Source organism: Orcinus orca, chromosome X (assembly GCF_937001465.1).
Source record: "Orcinus orca chromosome X, mOrcOrc1.1, whole genome shotgun sequence".
Taxonomy (NCBI): domain Eukaryota; kingdom Metazoa; phylum Chordata; class Mammalia; order Artiodactyla; family Delphinidae; genus Orcinus; species Orcinus orca.
In genome coordinates this window covers 37066883-37091279 of record NC_064580.1, presented here as the reverse complement: position 1 = coordinate 37091279, position 24397 = coordinate 37066883, and the positions used below count along the sequence as shown (strand labels likewise).

Here is a 24397-nt window from a genome sequence, read left to right as displayed (position 1 = left end):
GGATATCTAGATGTCCCAGCACTGCTTCTTTTTTAAAAATTTTTAAAAAATTTTATTGAAGTATAGTTGATTTACAATGTTTCAGGTGCACAGCAAAGTGATTCAGATATATATATTCTTTTTCAGATTCTTTTCCATTATAGGTTATTATAAGATATTGAAGGTAGTTCCCTGTTGTTTCCAGATATTGAGTACAGTTCCCTGCTGTTTATCTATTTTATATATCTGTAAATCCCAAATTCAAAATTTATCCCTCCCCCCTTTCCTCATTGGTAACCATAAGTTTGTTTTCTATGTCTATGAGTCTATTTCTGTTTTGTAAATAAATTCATTAGTATCATTTTTTAACATTCCACATATAAGTGATTTCATATGGTATTTGTCTTTGACTTACTTCACTTAGTATGATAACCTCTAGGGCCATCCATGTTGCAGCAAATGGCATTATTTCATTCTTTTTTGTAGCTGAGTAATATTCCACTCTATATATGTATCACACCTTCTTTATCCATTCTTCTGTCAATGGACATTTAGGTTGCTTCCATGTCTTTGCTATTGTAAATAGTACTGCTATGAACACGGTGGCCAGCACCATTTCTTGAAAAGACTCTTCATTTCCCATTAAATAGTCTTGGCATGCTTGTTGAAAATTGTTTGACTGTAAGTGAATGGGTTTATTTCTGGATTCTCAGTTCTATTGCATTGATCTATATGTCTGTCTTTATTCCAGTGTCACACTGTCTTGATTATAAGTTTTGTAGTAAGTTTTGAAATCAGGAAATGTGAGTCTTCCAACTTTGTTCTTCTTTTTCAAGGTTTTGGCTATTGTGGGTCTCTTGCATTTCCATATGAATTTTAGGATTAGCTTGTCAATTACTGCAAAAAAGCAAGCTGGGATTTTGATAGGTATTGCACTGGATCTGTAGATCACTTTGGGAAGTATTACTACCTTACCCATAAACATGTGATAAGTTTTCATTTATTTAAATCTTTAATCTTTCAACAATGTTGTGTAATTTTCAGTGTATAAGTTTTACACTTCTTTTGTTAAATTTATTCCTAAGTATTATTTGATGCTGTCATAAATGGAATTGTTTATTTTCAGAGTGTTTATTGCTAGTGTATAGACGTACAGTTGGGTTTTGTTTATTGATCTTGTATCCTGCAATCTTGCTGAACTATTAGTTCTAATAGTTTTTTAGGGGATTTCTGAGGATTTTCTATTTACGAGATCATGTCATGTGCAAATAGAGATATTTTTACTTTTTCCTTTCCTGGCTCTTATTTCTTTTTCTTGCCAAATTGTCCTGGATAGAACCTCCAGTACAATGTTGAATGGAAGTGTTAGGAGCAGACCTTCTTATCTTATTCCTGACTTTAGGATCATTGTTCTTTTTAATGTTCAAATTGTTCCACCTTTAGCAAGTAGAACCCCTTAAAATCGATTACTGTGCCCTTTTGACATCAATAATATTTGATAGCTTCCATGTTTTCTGTTTTAATAGCTTATCTTGTATATATCCTGGTCCAGGGAGTCCTAGTTATTTTTACTGGGTAAAGTATATATATCATACACACTAATAGTTTCAAAAAAGCAATAGTAGAATCATCACTAAAAGTTTAAGATTTTCTAAAATTTCTTTTGTCTATAGGATATATCCCACAAGAGATGTACAGTCAACACTATATATTTTAAATTATTGGACATAATTTAAAAACTTTAATTGAGGTATAATTGACATATAACATTATATATGTTTCAGATGTACAGATTTGATATTTGTATGTATTGTGAAATGACCATCACAATAAGTCTCGTTAACATCTGCCACCATACATAGTTACAAACATTTTTTTTCTTGTGATGAGGACTTTTAAGATCTGCTCTCTTGGCAACTTTCAAATATGCTATACAGTATTATTAACTGTAGTCACCATGTTTTACGTTACATCCCCATGATTTAATTATTTTATAGCTGGAAGTTTGTACCTTTTGACACCCTTCACTCCTCTCACCCCTAGCCTCCATCCCCCACCTCTGGCAATCACCAATCTCTTATCTGTATTTATGAGCTTGGTTTGTTGTTGTGTTGTTTCTAAATTCGACATGTAAGTGAGATCATACGGTGTTTGGCTTTCTCTGTCTGATTTATTTCACTTAGTATAATGCCCTCTAGGTCCATCCATATTGTTGCAAATAGCAGGATTTCGTTCTCTTTTTATGGCTAAATAGTATTCCATTGTATGTGTGTGTGTGTGTGTGTGTGTGTGTGTGTGTGTGTGTGTGTGATCAACACACATACAACATTAACTTCTGATCAACTGGCTATTCATCAGAGATTCCCATGACCCGCTCCTTAGGTTTGATTAATTTGTTAGAACAGCTCACAGAACTCAGGAAACCTGTTCACTCACTAGATTACAGGTTTACTACAAAGGATATTAAAGGATATGAATCAACAGTCAGATAAAGAAATACACAGGACGAGGTCCTGACCAAGGGAGCTTCTGTCCTCGTGGAGTTTGGGGCCCAGCGTGGGGCACATGGAAGCATTCTGGTTGCCCAACCTGGAAGCTCTCCAAACCCCGTCCTTTTGGGGTTTTTTTGGAAGCTTCATTAGATACGCATGATTGATTAACGCATTGGCTATTGGCAGTTGAGTCAGCATCCGGCCCCTCTCCCCTGCCCGGAAATCAGGTGGTGGGACTGAAAGTTCCACCCCCTCTATTCTTGGTTGGCTTCCCTAGTAGCCCCCATCTTTAGGTGCTCTCCAAAGTCACCTCATTAACATGAACCCAGCTGTGGTAGAAAGGGGCTTGTTGTGAATAACAAGACACCCATTGCGCCTTAATGTCTCTGAAGGAAACTGAGGGCAAGAGAATGAATATTTTAATGAAAGATGTTCCTATTGTTCTTATTGCTCAGGAAATTCCAAGGGTTTGGGTAACTATGAGCGAGAAACTGTGGATGAAGACCAAATGTATGTGAGAAATGTATTTTGGTCATCTGAATGACCAAATTGCTATATTTCTTATAAATCATAGTATTGTAGAAACCAACATCAAGTCTAAACTCTTTAAGATGGTCTGTGTGCTCCCTCACCAAAGCCATAGCATAGCAAAGGTACAGCAGCACATAACCCAGCACCACAAATTTGCTCACGCGGACTTTTCCTTTGTCAAAAAATACAACGATTGGGGCTTCCCTGGTGGCGCAGTGGTTGAGAGTCCGCCTGCTGATGCAGGGGACGCGGGTTCGTGTCCTGGTCTGGGAGGATCCCACATGCTGCAGAGCAGCTGGGCCCGTGAGCCATGGCCGCTGAGCCTGCACGTCCCGAGCCTGTGCTCCTCAACGGGAGAGGCCACAGCAGTGAGAGGCCCGCGTACCGCAAAAAAGAAAAAATACAAAACAAAACAAAAACAAACAAACAAAAAATACAACGATTGGCTGAATTAAAGTTCCTCTTTTCCTTATATATCGGTCAATGATTTCAGATTTAAGTGGCTTAATCATTACCTTAGGAAACCTAACATTTCTGGCATTTTTCTTTAGGATAATTCATACGTAAAATTTAAACTTTCCCTTCCTTGGTCAATGTATCAGTTAGGATTAGATTCCACAGCATGTAACAGAAACCCAGAGTACAGTGGCTTAAACATGATAGGGGTTTATTTTTTTTTCTCCCATGAAGGGAGTTTCGGAGTAGGCATCCAGGGCTGATATGGCAGCTCTACACACATCTAGGACCCAGGACCCTTCTTTCTGCTCCCCTATATTTGGTGCATGGCTCCCATCATCAAGATTGCTTCACAGTCCATGATGGCTGTTGCAACTCAGCCATTATATGTACACATTCAAGGCCATAGGCAGGAGGAAAGGGCAAGGGCAAAAGGTTAAATCACTTGCATTAGTCAGTTTTCTTTACAACGCTTTCTCAGAAGTCTCACGCAATGACTTTTGCTTTCACCCTATCAGCCATCAATATCTGCAGGGAAAGCTGGAAAAGTATTGTTTTAAAGCTAAGCGCATTGCCACCCCCAATAATATAGGGTTTCTGTTCATAACAAAGAAGGGGAGAATGAACAGTGGATAGGCAACTAGCAATCTGTGCTACAGTCTGTCAACCTCAATAATTGTAATTTTGTGAATTGCTTGTAGCACATTCTGAACACTGCCACTTTAAGACAACAGGACCCTTCCATAGGGTCCCCTCACAGGGGAGGGCTTTCCACAGCACTTTGTCCAAAGCCATCCTGGTTGCATCCTATTTTCTGCTACCTTGCTTCTTGCCAGCGCTGTGACCCTACTGCCTCTTCTCTTGCTTGGATTTGGTGACTCATACACTGATGCCACTCTGGGCTCCTGCTTGTGCCACTCAGCCTGGTGACCCTCCCCTCATTTCTGATCTTAACTCCTATCCCATTTCCAACTTTACCATTCCCAGGTGGTCCCTGACCCCTTCAAACATCCAGCCTTTCATAAGGAATAAGTTCCAGTCCTAATGGCTGACAGTTACCATATCCATCTATGTGTTTATCTATGAAATCGTAGCCCCCAAATGTTGTGCAATTTTTAATAACTAAGGGTAAATTGCTTCGTGGAAAGAGCACCAAACTAGCAGGCAGGAAACATGGGTTCTACACCTTCATTCTTAATTCTTCAACCAATAGTTTTTTGAGCACTTACTTTGTGTGAGTCACTGACCCAGCTCTGCTACTAATTCAATGTGAGGGCTGGGGGATGTCACTTCACCTCTTTTTTTCCTTCCTGGACTAAATGAACTTGAAGGCTCTTTTAGCTTGTGCTCTTCTAGAAGCGGACCCTGAGACAAGGATTCAGAGGAGTTGCGGTCAGATGTTTTGTAGCACGTCCTCCAATGGGGATGTGTTTGGTGTTTTTTCTCATGATTAGACTGCAGTTACAGGTTTTGGGGAGAAAGACCATAGAGGTAAAGTGCAGTTCTCATTACATCATATCACGTGTACAAACTATCAACATGACATCATTGTTAATGTTGACCTTGACCACCAGGCTGATATAGTGTTTGTCAGATTTCTTTACCATAAAGCTGCTCCTTCCTCCCGCCCTGCCCTGCCTTTCCATACTCTTCTCTTTGTAAGGACATTACTATATACCGCCGACACTTAAGGAGTTGGGAGATACACTCTACCTCCTAAAGGGCGGAGTATCTACATAAATTACTTGGAATTCTTCTGCACAGGGACATTTGTCTCTTCTTCCCCACTTACTTATTTATCTATTCAGTCATTTATATCATGAGTATGGACTCATGAATATATGGGTTATAATCCAATAGTACTTTATTTTGTTACTCGAATTGTTCTAGCTTTGGCTACTGGGAGCTCTTTCAGTTCTTAGTTCCTTGACCAGGGATCGAACCTGTGCCCCTGCAGTGGAAGCACAGTCTTAACCGCTGGACTGCCAGGGAAGTCCCTGACTCCTTGTCCTTTAGCCATACCCCTTGTGTGTGTGTGTGTGTGTGTGTGTGTGTGTGTGTGTGTGTGTGTGTGTGTGTTCAGCACTACCTTACCTTCTGGCACTACAAGATGCTCTAGGCTTATTTTGTATATCCCCTGCCCCAGCTCTAGAATCAGCCATTTCTGCAAAGAGCCTGGGTGCCTTCTTTTTTTTTTTAATTAGAAAACAGTATTAGAAACCAATATCTAGGCACTAGGTGTGTTCATTGTTACTAGTTCATCATTGCTTCTTAGCATTCTCGGCTGATGGAGTAAGGAAACGTGTGTATACTAACCAATGTATATCTACATATCTATAAATAGTTCTATATGTATTCATCTATATCGATATTAAGCTAAACATATCTCCATACTGATGTCTCCAAGTTTAATCCAGTACCAAAAGGATTATTCTAGCCTTCTCCTCTTGCTTGTCTGGAACCTTCCCCTCTAACGGCGAGAAACCTGGCTTCCAGGATCTGCCATCTATTTGCTTAATTGCTCATGTCCAGGATACACGTACAGCAGCATTAGAATTGTTAACCTCTACCCTCCATGGGAAACCACTTTATCAACCAGAATGTGCTGCTTATACACAGTTTCTTTTGTTTTTAGTCTTATAGTATCTACTCCTTTCCAAAGTTACTTAGGATCTTACCTTTTTTCCCACCCCCCTCAGTGCAGTTATTTCATACATTTGTAATGTAGTTAGATTCTTTTGTCACAGTCTGTATTCCATCTAGGGATCCCTAGACCTCCTAAATGACATTTTTTTTTTAATCTTTATTGGAGTATAATTGCTTTACAATGGTGTGTCAGTTTCTGCTTTATAACAAAGTGAATCAGTTATACATATACATATGTTCCCATATCTCTTCCCTCTTGCATCTCTCTCCCTCCCACCCCTCCAGGCGGTCACAAAGCACTGAGCTGATCTCCCTGTGCTATGCGGCTGCTTCCCACTAGCTATCTACCTTACGTTTGGTAGTGTATATATGTCCATGCCTCTCTCCCGCCCTGTCACAGCTCACCCTTCCCCCTCCCCATATCCTCAAGTCCATTCTCCAGTAGGTCTGTGTCTTTATTCCTGTCTTACCCCTAGGTTCTTCATGACATTTTTTTCTTAAATTCCATATATATGTGTTAGCATCCGGTATTTGTCTTTCTCTTTCTGACTTACTTCACTCTGTATGACAGAGTCTAGGTCTATCCACCTCATTACAAATAGCTCAATTTCGTTTCTTTTTATGACTGAGTAATATTCCATTGTATATATGTGCCACGTCTTCTTTATCTATCCATCCGATGATGGACACTTAGGTTGTTTCCATCTCCGGGCTATTGTAAATAGAGCTGCAATGAACACTTTGGTACATGACTCTTTTTGAATTATGGTTTTCTCAGGGTATATGACCAGTAGGGGGATTGCTGGGTCATATGGTAGTTCTATTTGTAGTTTTTTAAGGAACCTCCATACTATTCTCCATAGTGGCTGTACCAATTCACATTCCCACCAGCAGTGCAAGAGTGTTCCCTTTTCTCCACAACCTCTCCAGCATTTATTGTTTCTAGATTTTTTGATGGCCCTTCTGACAGGTGTGAGATGATATCTCATTGTAGTTTTGATTTGCATTTCTCTAATGATTAATGATGTTGAGCATTCTTCCATGTGTTTGTTGGCAGTCTGTATATCTTCTTTGTAGAAATGTCTGTTTAGGTCTTCTGCCCATTTTGGGATTGGGTTGTTTGTTTTTCTGTTATTGAGCTGCTTATAAATTTTGGAGATTAATCCTTTGTCAGTTGCTTCATTGGCAAATATTTTCTCCCATTCTGAGGGTTGTCTTTTCGTCTTGTTTATGGTTTCCTTTGCTGTGCAAAAGCTTTGAAGTTTCATTAGGTCCCATTTGTTTATTTTTGTTTTTATTTCCATTTCTCTAGGAGGTGGGTCAAAAAGGATCTTGCTGTGATTTATGTCATAGAGTGTTCTGCCTATGTTTTCCTCTAAGAGATTGATAGTTTCTGGCTTTACATTTAGGTCTTTAATCCATTTTGAGCTTATTTTTGTGTATGCTGTTAGGGAGTGATCTAATCTCATACTTTTACATGTACCTGTCCAGTTTTCTCAGCACCACTTATTGAAGAGGCTGTCCTTTCTCCCCTGTACATTCCTGCCTCCTTTATCAAAGATAAGGTGACCATATGGGCGGGGGTTTATCTCTGGGCTTTCTATCCTGTTCCATTGATCTATCTTTCTGTTTTTGTGCCAGTACCGTACTGTCTTGATTACTGTGGCTTTGTAGTATAGTCTGAAGTCAGGGAGCCTGATTCCTCCAGCTCCGTTTTTCGTTCTAAAGATTGCTTTGGCTATTCGGGGTCTTTTGTGTTTCCATACAAATTGTGAAATTTTTTCTTCTAGTTCTGTGAAAAATGCCAGTGGTAGTTTGATAGGGATTGCATTGAATCTGTAGATTGCTTTGGGTAGTAGAGTCATTTTCACAATGTTGATTCTTCCAATCCAAGAACATGGTATATCTCTCCATCTATTTGTATCATCTTTAATTTCTTTCATCAGTGTCTTATAATTTTCTGCATACAGGTCTTTTGTCTCCTTAGGTAGGTTTATGCCGAGATATTTTATTCTTTTTGTTGCAGTGGTAAATGGGAGTGTTTTCTTGATTTCACTTTCAGATTTTTCATCCTTAGTGTATAGGAATGCCAGAGATTTCTGTGCATTAATTTTGTATCCTGCTACTTTACCAAATTCATTGATTAGCTCTAGTAGTTTTCTGGTAGCATCTTTAGGATTCTCTATGTATAGTATCATGTCATTTGCAAACAGTGACAGCTTTACTTCTTCTTTTCCGATTTGGATTCCTTTTATTTCCTTTTCTTCTCTGATTGCTGTGGCTGAAACTTCCAAAACTATGTTGAATAAGAGTGGTGAGAGTGGGCAACCTTGTCTTGTTCCTGATCTTAGTGGAAATGGTTTCAGTTTTTCACCATTGAGGATGATGTTGGCTGTGGGTTTGTCATATATGGCCTTTATTATGTTGAGGAAAGTTCCCTCTATGCCTCCTTTCTGCAGGGTATTTATCATAAATTGGTGTTGAATTTTTTCGAAAGCTTTCTCTGCATCTATTGAGATAAGCTCCCTCTGTAAGCTGTAAAGTTCTATGGTTTTTTTTTTTTTTTTGAGAATTTGTCATAAGATTTATTTACCCAGATGGGAAATGTTTTTACAGAGGTATTCATCATAATCTTGTTTGTAAGAGCAAAACATTTTTGAAAAAAATATCCATTAATAGCAAAACAGATTTTGATGCATTTATGTAACGGAAAATTATGCAGATAAATATATGGAACGCTTCACAAATTTGCGTGTCATTCTTGCACAGGGACCATGATAATCTTCTCTGTATCGTTCCAATTTTAGTATATGTGCTGCTGAAGCAAGCACAGTTCTGTGGGTTTTGACAAATGCATAGCACCATGTATCTGCCAGTATACTATCACACAAAATAGTTTCACTGACGTAAAAATCCCCTGTAGTTCACTTGTTCAACCCTCCCCCTTCCTCAAACCCCTGGCAACTGCTGATCTACTTACTATCTCTACAGTTGTGCCTTCTCCAGAATGTTATATAAATGGAACCATACAGTATGTAGCCTTTTCAGACTGGGTACTTGGACTTAGCAATATGCATTTAAGATTCATCCATATTTTTTGCGTGGTTTGATAGCACATTCCTTTTTATCACTGGAGGACCTCTTGGTTGCCCCACTTTTTGGTGATTATAAATAAAGCTGTTATTAACATTCGCATGCAGGTTTTTGGGGTTTTTTTTTTGCGGTACGCGGGCCTCTCACTGTTGTGGCCTCTCCCGTTGCGGAGCACAGGCTCCGGACACGCAGGCTCAGCGGCCATGGCTCACGGGCCCAGCCGCTCCGCGGCATGTGGGATCTTCCCGGACCGGGGCATGAACCCGCGTCCCCTGCATCGGTAGGCGGACTCTCAACCACTGTGCCACCAGGGAAGCCCCGCATGCAGGTTTTTATGTGGACGTAACTTTTAGATCAGTTGGGTAAATACCTAGAAGCACAATTGCTGTATTGTGTGGTAAGACTACGTTTAGCTCTATAAGAAATTGCCCAATAGTCTTCCAAAGTGGCTAGAATTTCTGTTGTTCCACATCCTTGCCAGCAATTGGTGTTGACATGTTTGTGGATTTTAGGATTCTAATAGGTGTTTATTGGTATCCTACTTTTAAATATAATCTTCGGTAGATTCTTTGGCATTATTTCTCCTACTCTGACATTTTATATTACCTTCCCCTTGGGGACTTACATCTGGGCTTTTTGGTATCGTTTATGTCATAAGCTCCTCACTTTCTCCACATTTCTTGGTAGAAAAAGAGCTAGCTGCAGCCTTGGAGACAGCTTTAAGTGCATTGCTGATACGGATGCTGTATCATTGCTCTGTAATGAAATGAGGTGTCTAAAACTAGTACTTCCTCACTCACATCCTTCAGACAGCACAGTTCTGAAGGTGTAATTCCAAGTTTTTGCTGGTAATTGACTGGCCTGAGCTATGATGACCAGAGAACAGAATTGCTCCAGGAACTAAAATACGGTTGGCGTAAAACAACTTCTGAGCCCTTTCCTCTTCATTTCTGCCAGGAATTGAAAACTCTGTCTTGACCCAAATTCATGATACAAGTCAATAGCCCCCTGCCCACATGTAGCTGGGCAAACGCTTGGTGCGTAGGCGAACTCTGAGGCCTCACCACTTCTCCTGTTGTCTTTCTTTCTGACCAGCTGTCCACATCCACATGGCAGTCTGGGTACCACTTAGTTATATTTTTATTTTAAGATAAAACACAGAAATGCACACAAAACCAATGTATAGATTAGTGACTTATTATAAGGTCACACCTTCATAACTACCATCCAGGTGAAGAAGTAGTACTTTGCCAGCCGCTCCATGCCCACGATCCTGATTTTTATAGTAATACTTTCCTCACGCTTCTTTATGGCTTCATTATGCAAGTGTACATCCTTAGACACTCTAGTTTAGACTTGCTCATTAAAAAATTATTGATTCATCTTTTAAACCTCTTTTAATCTACAGGTCCCTTCTTCATTGCTTTCTTTTCCTTATATGTTACCTATTGAAGAACACGGACAGTTTGACCTATAGAGTTTCCCACAATTTGAATTTTGTTGATGACACATTCATGGTGCATTTCAACATGTATCCTGTCCCCAACTTTTCTTAAAAGTAGTCCTGGATTCAGAGGTTTGACCAGACTTAAACTGGATTTCTTTTGCAAGACTATAAGCAGTGCTGAGGTCTTTCATCAGGAGATACACAGCTTCTGATCGTGTCTCTTTTTGCAACATTAGCACCTGTTGATTCTCATTGTCTGAATCAGTTACTTCATTGAGAGTTGCAAAATAGTGATAATCTAATTCTGTCATTTTATTTGCATTTATTAGTTGGTTGGAATAACTTTACAAAGAAATGCTTCCATGATGTACTATTTGGTTGCCTAGTGGTACAGTTTCTATAGGAAAAGCAGGATATACATTTGATTCTTTCCCTTTATTTTTCAGATGATTTTTAAATTTCATTTTTAGTTTCCAGATGGTGAATTTGTTCCCTGATATCCTCTAAAGAGGCTAGTTTTAAAATATCACTATAAATTAAAATATTTAAACATACTTTATGGGTTTTAATCCATTACATTAAAAAAATTGTGGTCAAGCACACATAACATAAAATTTACCATTTTAGCCATGGTTAAGTGTACAGTTCTGTGACATTGTCTCCTTATTGAAGCTCAAACTGTCTCATCTGTTCCATTAAAAAAAAAAAAAAAAAAAAAACTTTATTTCTTAGTCCAGAGGCTTTTTTTTTTCACACAGAGCCTTTTGAATGAAATTAGGAGAACCCTATTCTCAAATTTGCTTTCCTCTTACGTCCCTACTTTCCAAGCAGCCCAAGCAAACATGAGCTAAAGTGAGAAGTGAAACACCCCACTGCACAGATGCTGTCTGCAGTGTCACAAGTTATGACTCACGTTTAGCCTGGAGATTGTCACCAGAGTCAGCAGGAGGAGACAGGCTAAGTGTGCCAAGGTTGAGGTTTTAAAATTAATGCAGTTTAAATATTGATGATGTTTAAATCTGAGCTGAATCTCCCCTATCCTGCATATATGCTTTATTAAAATTCATCACTGGATTTTTAACGTATGAAAGTGTTTGAGTTGCAAATACTTGAACATTTTTTTAAATTGGAAAATATGTGCACATAGAACTTTCCCTTTTGAACTCTAACCCAGACTTCAGCAGCTGAACAGACAGCTGCAGAAAACTTGCACAATACAGTTGAATGGACAAGTTGTCCTAACCTTTATCCATTTCTCCCCTTTTGAGTCAATTGATTCCCTATTTTTATTTCCCCCTATTTTCCTTCTGGGTTTGCCCACTCAGTTGGACAAATAGTTGGGAATCCAACCTATAAGTGTACAGGGAAGCATTACGAGTTTCTTTTCTAAAGTCTACAGGAAGAATTTCCATAAAGAAATCAGAGCTCATAATGAAATGAATTTCAGAAAAATAAGAGCCCTTGTATAACTGTGCTGGGTATAAGGAAACGCTGCATCAGGCACCATCCCAAAATGCTTTAAAAATTACAATACACCCAAATACCCCAATGCTGTGAAACCACTGTCTTAAGAAGTACTGGGCAATGACAGGAGATTGATGACCATGTCAAGTAAAATGGTATTTCCAAGACTATTTATTAAAAACAAAGGATAAATAAAAATGAATAATTCATTCATTTGACAAGTATTTCCGAAGTGCCAATTAAATAAAAGCCCTGTGCCCAGCACTGGGAATATGACTGTGAAAGATCCTCATGGATCCAATGGTTGCAAGGCAGAAGCTACTGATGTCAAGAATTGTGAAGGTTCTAAAATGAATAAAGCAAATGTGGTGTATATATATATATATATACACACACACACACATACACACACACACATACATACACAAGGGGATACTATTCAGCCATAAAAAAGAAGGAAATCTCGCCATTTGTGACAACATGGATGGACCTTGAGGGCATTATGCTAAGTGAAATAAGTCGGAGAAAGACAAATACTGTGTGATCTCACTCGTATGTAGAATCTAAACAATAACAACAACGACAGCAACAACAAACCCTACAAAAAAACCCCAAACTCATAGAAAAAGAGATCAGATTTTGGTTGCCAGAGACATGGGTGGGGGCAGGGGGAATTAGATGAAAGTGGTCAAAAGGTACAAACTTCCAGTTATAAGATAAATAAGTACTCGGGATGTAATGTACAACATGATGACTACAGTTAACACTGCTGTACGGTATATTTCTAAGTTGCTAAGAGAGTAGATCTTAAATGTTCTCATCACAAAGGAAAATTTGTTTCTGTAATTATGTAAGGTGATAGATGATAACTAAACTTATTGTGGTAATCATTTCACAGTATATGCAAGTCATTATGCTGTACACTGTAAACTTACATAGCACTGTATGTCAATTACATCTCAATAAAACTGAAAAAGAATAAACACTTTTATTTTTAAAATAAACTGAAGGATCTTGAGATTCTACCCCATTAACTTGCCACAGTTTCCTGGTTGCTGGCAAGAGACATGTGACTTCTGGGTCAAAGGTAAAGGATTTCATTACTCATGGTGCAGCAAGCAGACTTGCTCCCCAAGTCTGATGAAGCTGATGTGGATGGGCTCAGATGGATGCCTGCACACACAGTGGACGGCGGTTACAGGAGAATAACTCTAAGGTTAGGGAACGTGAATCTTTTATAATAGATGGTAAGTAAACATGCTTGCCCTTTGCTGTGGAGGGAGATACCATCTCTATCTTCCAAGCCTCTTAGCTATACAAACATCCATGAAAAGACAGTCCGGAACAAGCCAAGGCCAGTCTAGATCAGCCAACAGGCAATTACTCACAGACGTGTGGATGAGCCTTGCCAAGACCTGCAGGATTGCCTAGCTGGCCTCTGGCTGACCCCAGACATGTGAGCAATGAACACTGTTGTATATCACTGAGGTTCTGTGGTTCCTTGTTAAACAGCATTATTGTAGCAATAAACAACTGATACCATCACCAATGGCTTCTTATTTCCAAAATCTAATTAATGTTTCCCACTGTAGCCAGAGCTCTCCTTCTAAAATACAGATCCTATTAGAGCACTTTCCTGTCGAAAAGCTTTCAACTACCAACTGCAACCCAGATATGGAATCCAAAGTCCTTGCTTGTCTGGTTCCCATTTTCATTTCCAGTTTCATCCTTCACCTCTCTTCCCCCTGCCATCCTCCTTCTTGCTTTTGGCATTCCACTCACATAGACCACAAAATGTCTCTGCACTTAAAAAAAAGTTCTTTAGAGTACTTTTTAAGATTATAAAAGTTAGTTACTCATTTTAGTAAACCTGAGAAGTACAGAAAAGTACAAAGAGCAACCTTCCCCCCAGGACTTTTTGCATATATGGTGTATGCTAATATCAGACAATTTAACAAAATTGTCACTAGGCGCGAAGGTATTTTGTATTTAGAAAATTTGGAGAAATTAAAAAAAAAAGAAAACACTGCCACCAGCATTAATAATATTAAAAGACAAATGAAACTTAAGTAATTACAGTATCTCTGATAGGCAATGGGTTAATATATTTACCACATAAATAATTCGAACAAATCAATTAGAAAGTGTATATACATTAATAAAAAAGGTAAAGAACAGGAGCAGGCAATTCCTGAATAACTACGAATGGCCCAAACCCAAACCAAAACAAAAGAAAAACATGTTCAACTTTAAAAGGTACAAATTAAAACAACAGTGATCCACAATTTTTTGCTTATAAGTTTAGCCAAGTTAAAAATAATCTGATCGCTAGCAAGTATATAACTCTCATATACTGCTGGTGTATGTGTAAATTGTTATAATCTTTCTAGAGGGCAATATAGCACTGTTTCACCAAAGACTATAAGATTCTGACTCTTTGATCCTACAATTCTACTTCTAGGAATTTATCTTAAAGAACTAATCAGATATGTGTGTGTAGAAGTATGGTCACTTCCAGGCTGTGTAATAGAAAGCAAGTAGAAACAGTACGGTATTGGCATAAAAACAGACACATAGACCAATGGAACAGAATCAAGAGCCCAGAAATGAACCCAAGCATATACGGACAACTAACTTTTGACAAGGGTGCCAAGAATATACAATGAGAAAGGATAGTCTCTTCAATAAATGGTGTTGGGAAAACTGAATATCTACATGCAAAATAATGAAATTGGACCCCTATCTTACAACATACGCAATAATCAACTCAAAATGGATTAAAAACTTAAACATAAGACTTGAAACTGTAAAACGTCTAGAAGAAAACGTAGGGAGAAAGCTCCTTGATATTGGCCTTGGCAGTGATTTTTTGGATATGACGTTAAAAGTTCAGGCAGCAAAAGTAAACAAGTGGGACTACATCAAACTAAAAATCTTCCTCACAGCAAAGGAAATAACCAACCAAATGGAAAGGCAACCTACAGATTGGAAGAGAATACTCACCAACCATATATCTGATAATGAGTTAATATCCAAAAAAAAAAAAAGGAACTCATACAATTCAACCGCAAAAAACCAATCTGATTAAAAAATGAGCAAAGGACCTGAATAGACATTTTCCCAAAGAAGACATACAAATGGCCAACAAGTACGTGAAAAGGTGCTTACCATCATTAATCATCAGGGAAATGCAAATCAAACCCATAATGAGCCGTATCACCTCACACCTGTTAGGTTGGCTATTATCAAAAAGATAAGGGAGGGCTTCCCTGCTGGCGCAGTGGTTGGGAGTCCGCCTGCCGATGCAGGGGACATGGGTTCGTGCCCCGGTCCGGGAGGGTCCAGCGTGCCGCGGAGCGGTTGGGCCCGTGAGCCGTGGCTGCTGAGCCTGCGCGTCCGGAGCCTGTGCTCCACAATGGGAGAGGCCACGGCAGTGGGAGGCCCGTGTACCGCAAAAAAAAAAAAAAGAGGTAACAAGTGTTGGCGAGGATGTGGAGAAAAAAGAACACTTACTTGCACACTGTTGGTGGGAATGTAAACTGGTACAGCCACCATAAAAACAGTAAGCAGGTTCTTCAAAAAATTAAAAAGAGAACTACCATACAATCCAGTAATCCCATTACTGGGTATATAGCCAAAGGCAATGAAATCAGCATCTTATAGAGATATCTGCACTCTCGTGTTCATTGCAGCATTATTCACAATAGCCAAGATATGGAAACAACATAAGTGTCCACTGATTGATGAATGGATAAAGAAGATGTAGTATATATATTGATATATATATACAATGGATTATCATTCAGCCTTCAAAAAGGAGATCCTGCCATTTTGAAAACAAGGGTGAACCTGGAAAACATAATGCTAAGTGAAATAAGCCAGACACAGAACAAAAAATACTGCATGATCTCACTTATGTGGAATCTAAAACAAGTTGAATTCATAGAAGGAGATAATACAATGGTGGTTACCAGGGGCAGAAAGTTGAGGGAAATGGGGAGATGTTGGTCAAAGGGTACCAAGGAGAAGTTATGTAGGATGAATAAGTTCTAGAGATCTACTGTACAGCAATGGGGACTGTAGTTAATGATACTGTATTGTATAGTGGAAATTTGCTAAGAGAGTAGATATCAGGTGCTTTCTCCACACACACCACATATAACACACACACATAACATGCACACACAAATGGAAATTATGTGAGGAGATGGATATGTTAATTCGTTTGGCTGTGGTAATCATTTCACTATATGTGTATCAAACATCATGTTGTAGATCTTAATATGTACAATTTTTATTAAAAAACAAAGCAACTAGAAATGACAAAATTCCAAATAATAGGAAATTGACTAAATTATGGTATATTCAAGCAATGGGTTGCTATATGACAATTAAAATAGTAAAGTACAGCTATATTTATTTATTGACATGGAAAGATGTATAGATATGTTGTTAAATGAGAAAAGTAGGATACAGAATTGAATGTTTCATATGGTCACCTGTCTATATATCCAGGTGAATACAATATTTCTTTATTGTATATTATAATTTATTATATATATCATTAATATGTATAATTTCTTTAAAGAATACACCAAGATATTATGAGTGGTTATCTCTGGGTGGTGGGATTTTGTTAATTTTTTTCTTTTTAAAACTTTTTACTTTTTAATTTATCTAAAATGAAATATGGATTACTTGTATATTTAATTAGGAAATAATAGAGGATTGAGTAGTGTTTTCTTTTAGTTACTTTAAATTATATTTTCTTACATTTATTGTATATACTTGTAGCCAACACAGTAGGAAATAAGTTCAAAATGCTGTTGGTTGTGCTTTTCATGGGCTCCATACATCAGGCCACTTCATAATTACTCTCAGGTTGAAAATCTTTAGCCCTTCCTTCACTGGGTCCTTGGATGGCAGCCTGGTCAGGGAGCCCTGGATCTCTATGACGGGCTTTCAAGGCTCCCAAGTATGGCACCTTTTCAGAGATTCTTAATTTGACTTGGATCAAGCATAGTTCATTTGACACTATTTTAGAATGATGAGTTTGCTTGTTGGGGGGAGGATTTCAACATAAAATGGCATGGATGCCAAAGGCTTAAATAAAGAGGATTTGCCATGGGAAAATTCTTTTTTTTTCAGTTTCTTTTCTTTAATTTTAATTTTATTGGCGTATAGTTGATTTACAATGTTGTGTTAGTTTCAGGTGTACAGCAAAGTGATTCAGTTATACATGTACATATACTCATTCTTTTTCAGATTCTTTTCCCATATAGGTTATTACAGAGCACTGAGTATAGTTCCCTGTGCTATACAGTAGGTCCTTGTTGGTTATCTATTTTATATATAGTAGTGCTTGTATGTTAATCCCAACCTCCTGATTTATCACCCCCCACCCCCACGTTTCCCCTTTGGTGACCATAAGTTTGTTTTTGATATCTGTAAGACTGTTTCTGTTTTGTAAGTAAGTTCATTTGTATCATTTTTAAAATTAGATTCCACATATAAGTGATATCATATGATATTTGTCTTTCTCTAACTCACTTCACCTAGTATGATAATCTCTAAGTCCATCCATGTTGCTGCAAATGGCATTATTTCATTCCTTTTTATGGCTGAGTAATATTCCATTGCATGTATGTACCACCTCTTCTTTATCCATTCCTCTGTCGATGGACATTTAGGTTGCTTCTATGTTTTGGCTATTGTAAATAGTGCTGCAGTGAACACTGGGGTGCAGGTATCTTTTTGGATTATGGTTTTCTCAGGATATATGCCCAGGAGTGGGATTGCTGGATCATATGGTAGTTCTATTTTTAGTTTTTTAAGGAACCTCCATACTGTTCTCCATAGTGTTTGTACCAGTTTATATTCCCACCAACAGTGTAGGAGTTCACCATGGTCCTTCTTAGAAACCATACTCTTTACCTTCTTATAGTTCCTGTATTATTTTATCTATTACTACATAACAAATTATTCTAAAACGTAGTGGCTTAAAACAACAATAATTATTTATCATCTCTTACGGTTTTTGTGGGTCAGGGATTCAGACAGGGGACAGCAGAGACACTTTGTCTCTGCTTCACAATGTGTAGGCCTCAGCTGGGAAGACTCCATGACTGGGAGCTGGAAACATCTGAAGGCTCACTTACTCACTCACATATCTAGTGGCTGATGATGGCTGCCAGCCAAAATACCTACACTTCGCCTCCTCAGATGGCTCACATAGCATGGTGGCTGGATTCCAAGAGCGAGTATCCAGAAAGAGAGAGTGCAGAGCCAAAGCTGTATCCTTTTTATGACCTAGGCTCGGAAGTCACATTAGCATCATTTCCACCATATTCCATTGGTTGGATCGGTCATGAACCATCACCTAGATTCCAGAGGAGGGAACAGAGACCCCACTTCTTGGTGGGAGGGGTGTCAAAGTCACATTGAAAAAAGAGCATGTGGGATGGGATACATCAATTGATGCAGCCATATTGGCCACATGCAATCTGTCACACTTCCCAAATTTCTACAGGAACTCTCTTGGATGTACATTTGTAAAAAAGAAATCCAAACCTCAGAGGACTTTCTTTTCTCTTCTTTCCCTTCCACTCTCCCTCCCTCCCTCCCTCCCTTTCGTCCTTCCATCCTCTCAGTTATAAACAGCACAACCATCAGTGAGTTATTGTTTCACAGTATGATATCTTGCCAGCAGGGTCATTTTGATGGTCTGTCTGGCGCTCCCTAAAGAATTGTATTTTTGCTATGTTTACATTTTATTTTCCACATTGCCAGAAGAAGGCTGTCTTTCCAGTCTTTTGATATATCTTATCCAATTATTTTTCAAGAAAGACTGTATAACATTAAGACCATTAGAATTGGATCAATGGTTTTATTTACCAAGTATTTTAACATACTCACTATGTGTCAGGCACTGTTCCAAGCAGGCCCTTTACAATATTACCTTGCTTAATCCTCAGAACATGATTCTCAACTTGTAGATAAGAAAACTGAGGCACTGAGAAGTTAAGTAACTTGCCACAAAGCTAAACGTGGCAGGGCTTCCCTGGTGGCGCAGCGGTTGAGAGTCCGCCTGCCGATGCAGGGGACACGGGTTCGTGCCCCGGTCCGGGAAGATCCCACATGCCGCGGAGCGGCTGGGCCCGTGAGCCACGGCCGCTGAGCCTGCGCGTCCGGAGCCTGTGCTCCGCAACGGGAGAGGCCACAACAGTGAGAGGCCCACGTACCGCCAAAAAGAAAAAAAAAAAAAAAAAAAATGCTAAACATGGCAGAGCCAGGTGTCGAAACCAGGGCACCTGCCTTCCAAATCTATATTCTTTTTTAAAAAATTTTTTATTGAAGTATAGTTGATTTACAATGTTGTGTTAATTTCTGCTGTACAGCAAAGTTATACGGTTATACATATATTTACATCTTTTAAAAAAATATTATTTTCCATTATGGTTTATCATAGGATATTGAAATAGTTCTCTGTGCTATACAGTAGGACCTTGTTGTTTATCCATTCTATATATAATAGTTTGCATCTGCTAACCTCCCACTCCATCCTTCCGCGAACCGCCAACCCCTGGGCAACCACATGTCTGTTCTCTATGTCCGTGCAAATCTATATTCTCAACCACCGTGTTATACTGCCTCTCCATCATCATTTTACTCCATCGGCCCTTGTTAACTTGAACCATAAGGAATAGATAGTCTCAAGAAAAAAAAAAAGAACTCTCAGATGTACGAAATACTGGAAAGCTAAGGAAATATGCCTGGAACGGTATACCCCACAGGCTACCCCCTGGCTAGCCTTACCACCCTGAACAGTTCTCTGCCTCAGAGTGCCTGACTGGGACAAAGAAAAGTAGTTTGCTAGATCTGCTGTGGTGAAATATACAAGACGTGCAAAGCATTGTTTAGAGGGACTTCCTCACATCTCACAGTCAAAGGACTTCTGAGAAGTGAACAAAATTCTGCAGACATCAGGCCTCTGACTTTTACCGTTGCAAAGTAATCTCCCCCGAACAGCCTCTCCCAACAATATCAGGTTTCCTCAGCTGAGTATTTAGGAGGCTGCCGGCAAGTCTAATCACCTGGGACATCTTAACAACCGAAGTCACATTTGATGGAAAAACTCATGAAGAAGCTGTGGGTGACGGAGGGCATCTTGTCAGAAGTCTGGCTCCAAATACGCGTGATGCCACATGTTTGGAATTCTGCGAGGAGAATGCAGAAATAGTTCAAGAAAAGTAGCAGAGAGGTTTATCTGGTTCTTTGAATACAATGTTTTCAAAGGAGAAACAAGTTCTCCATGAGCTGAAAAGCACCATCTATTCAACATAGTAAGTGAAGTATTTGTTATTGGTATAAACAAAGATATAAAATAGACCCTCTGGCAGATGTTCGGGGGAAAAACCAGGGGCAAAAGGGAGCAAAGAAAAAAGAACCGAAAGAGAGAGAAAGCTTAGACAAATAAGCAGTTTTGTCTTGAACATTGGCCAGGGAAAGCTGGGTAATGAAGGATTAAAAACAAAACAAAAAGGGAACCGGATAAGAAAAGTACTACGAGGAATAAATGGCTGGTGACGTGGTCCATAGAAATGAAAAGATCCACATCTTGTTGGGGGTGGTGTTGGGGGTGGTGTTGGGGTCATGGCATGGGGACAGCCGGCCGGGGTCAAACTCGGGGTTAAAAAAAAAAAATTGCAAGTAAATGAGTCAAAGGGAAAAGATGAATAAGGAGCAAGAATAGAAAGAGGAAAGGAAGCACATTTAACAGGAAACCAACCGAAATAGACAAGTACAGACAGTGTCACCGGAAGGGCGAGGGGGACAAGGGGCCATTAACACTAGGCAAGCAGAAAATTCGGGGAGAGACGGGTTTTAAATATTCAAAAATGCAGGCCTTTCAAATTACCTGCCAATTCTATCTCTGTGAATTACAGAGGAAGGAAGCTCTGGATGTCGTCACAGGAATGATTAGCTCCTATGATTTTCCATCCCAGAAGTCAGCTGTTTTTCAAGGCCACTGGGCAGGCTCATGATGCCCAGTTTTTTAAGTGCTCCAAAAGCTTAGGGTGGCAGTGGGGCAGGGAGAGGAGGGGATATGCGAGGCCCTGAGGAAGGTATTGGGAAGGATGGCTGGGCTCCTTGCCAAGAACCGCTGACCACCTGGCTACAAATATCACAGTAGGGGGCCAAGTCTTGCCTGGTCTCAGCGAACTTCCTCCCCTACTGCTAGGGCTGCTCGATGACCATCTGTTTGTGCAGCTTTCCCAAAGCTTGAGGACAAATTCTGGCCTTAGCCTGGGCTATCTCAGGAGCCCTGGCCCCACGTGCTGGGACCCAGAAACAGGGCAGCCTTGCTGTTAATGTCATCTGGATCTTTTTGTCTCCCTAACTGGAAGCCACAGTTCTACTCTCTCCTGGTCTTGGATTTGTGCTCTGTATTTAAGGCCGTGCCTTGGACACCCGTCTGGTTCCTAAAAGCCTTTCAGGCTGGGGGCCTTGCTGTAGCCTTGATTGGCTAATCACAGAATCCAGAGTAGTGCCCAAATCACTTCCCGGGGACCGGCCCCAGTGGAGGCAGCTGATGACTGTCACCCGCTGCCCGTCTGTCCTCTTGGCTCTCTAAGCATCACCTATGCCTGATTCCCATCACTTGCTCTGAGCACCTTCAGGGACATTTTGTTCACCCAGGTGTGTCCTTCCTAATGCTGCCAAGATCACAGTCAGCTGTGCTTTGCCATGGCTGTCAGAGGCCACGGGCTTTCTGCTATATTGGACTGTTCTCCTCCTAGAAGCTGGGTCGTGGCCCATGTCCCTGCAGCTGAGACTGTCCCCACTGGCCTCTGTGCCATTCCAGGGAGGGAGGGGGTAGTTTGAGATGTCAGTCCTTCCCAGCCTTCCCTCATCTTACTGCAGCCAACCTGGTCATTCCCAGACGGCTTCTTAAAAAACAAAAAGAGAAAAAAAATATATTAGAATATACATAGTAAATAAATAAATAAATAGTTCATTTCAGCATCCTCAAAAATATTTTACTAATAGGGTTTTTTAAATAAATAAATTTGTTTATTTATTTTTGGCTGCGTTGGGTCTTCGTTGCTGCACGCGGGCTTTCTCTAGTTGCGGCGAGCGGGGGCTGCTCTTCGTTGTGGTGCGCGGGCTTCTCATTGCGGTGGCTTGTTTTGTTGCAGAGCACAGGCTCTAGGCGCGTGGGCTTCAGTAGTTGTGGCACGCCGGCTCAGTAGTTGTGGCTCATGGGCTTAGTTGCTCTGTGGCATGTGGGATCTTCCTGGACCAGGGATCGAACCCGTGTCCCTTGCATTGGCAGGTGGATTCTTAACCACTGCACTACCAGGGAAGTCCCACTAATAGGGTTTTACGTTTACCTACACGAGAGCCAAGAAGAGACTAGGAAAAGCACATTTATTTATTTCAATCAATATTTTTAATTGAAGTATAATTGATTTACAATGTTGTGTTAATTTCTGCTATATAGCAAAGTGATTCAGTTTTATATATATATGTGTGTGTATATACACACACACACACACACACACACACACACACACACACACACACATGCATTCTTTTTAAAATATTCTTTTCCATCATGGTTTATCATAAGATATTGAATATAGTTCCCTGTGCCATACAGTAGGATCTTGTTGTTTATCCTTTCTATATGTAAGAGCTTACGTCTACTAACCCCAGACTCCCAGTCCATCCCTCCCTCACGCCTCCTCCCCCTTGGCAACCATAGGTTTGTTCTCTATGTCTGTGAGTCTATTTCTGTTTTGTAGGTAGGTTCATTTGTGTCATAGTTTAGATTCCACATGTAAGTGATATCATATGGTATTTGTCTTTCTCTTCCAGACTGACTTCACTTAGTATGATAATCTCTAGTTGCATCCATGTTGCTGCAAATGGCATTTTTTCGGAAAAACATGCTTAGAATCCAGGGATGTGGCGGATGCTGTCAGTGCCCTATTCACAGCCCCTTGGCGCTCACTTTTCCAGTATGAGACTCAGGCTCCCTCCAGCGAGCACCTGTGACTCAGCCTGTGCACGTTCTCTCAGCCTTGGGCAGGGCAGGGCAGGGCAGGCAGGAAATGCCAGAGCGTTAACACCCCTGCGAGCAGCCCTCAGCCAGAGATGGAGTTGAGGATAAATACTCTGGCTTCTTTTCTTCATTGTACGGCGGTAACTAGACACCCCCAAAGTGTGTCCTGCTCTGTCTTCCCAGAGTTCCCCAGCGGGACGGAGGCTCAGTTGCCCATAACTGTAACCCGCTCACCAACTCACACTTTTTGTCTCCCTTCTCTTCCCCAAGTTACTTTCTCACTCTCCTACTGATGTTTCCTGAGATCACCTTCCCCCTGCTCCCCAAATTTGTGCTCAAATTCTTGTCTTGGGGTCTGCTTCTGGGGGAGCCCAAACTAAGGCAAGAGATTGCATATTCAAGGTTAAAGATTTAAGTGTTTTCCTGAGAAGGCATACCTGATTTGAACACTAGCATAATAATGTATAATAATATACTTTCTATAATGTATTATTAGAGGAAAAAATACCAAAGTCCCCTGTGCACACCACTTCTTCCTACCTGGGTTGCATGAACTCTGCTGGACTTTGAGACGCTAATAGGTGTTATGAGATTCGGGGGTCAAATATGCTTGGGTTAAACAAAATTAAGTAAGCTTCTTCACTTCAGTACTCTTGTAGTCTTTAGGAAATTAATGGGCTTTGTCAACTTCCAAATGTGCAGGCTATAGGCTTTCCAAATTCAATTGACCTTAGAATCCCTTTTCCTCAAGAAGCCCTGTTAACACCTTGCAGGAGGCTGGCATCTCAGGGAATACAGTTTAGGAAAGGCCTTGGTGCTTAGCTACAGAATTAAAACATAATATTGAGAAATACACGAGGCAAGTTTTTCTGGTGGTGAGAATGCTGCATTTCAGAGCACCTGTGTTTTCTTTCATGTCTCAGCCAACTAGAAGGACAGTCATCTATGGACTGAGATCAGATGTCAATATTTCTTTTGCACAGAAAACGAATTATTTAATTTTTTTTGATTTGAAAATTCTCTGAGAAGAGAGGCAGAGAAACTTGTTCCTCAAAGTGTGGTCTGTAGACTAGCAGCATCAGCATAACCTAGAAGCTGGTTACGAATTAAATCCCAAGTCTCGTAACAGGTTTCAACAGAAAATTATTCATCATACCAAGAGCCATGGAGATCTTATATGGGTGTAAATGTATGTAAAGGAAATATTTAAGACAATTATAT

The 24397-nt window shown here is 39.9% G+C and overlaps 1 non-coding gene across 1 annotated transcript; it reads right to left on the bottom strand.

Moving 5' to 3' along the window:
* Nucleotides 1–8828: 8828 nt before the first annotated feature.
* Nucleotides 8829–8935, bottom strand: LOC117197265 (U6 spliceosomal RNA). Its single transcript, XR_004477797.1, has one exon. It is a non-coding gene; the product is annotated as a U6 spliceosomal RNA (small nuclear RNA).
* Between the last annotated feature and the right edge of the window lie 15462 nt (nucleotides 8936–24397).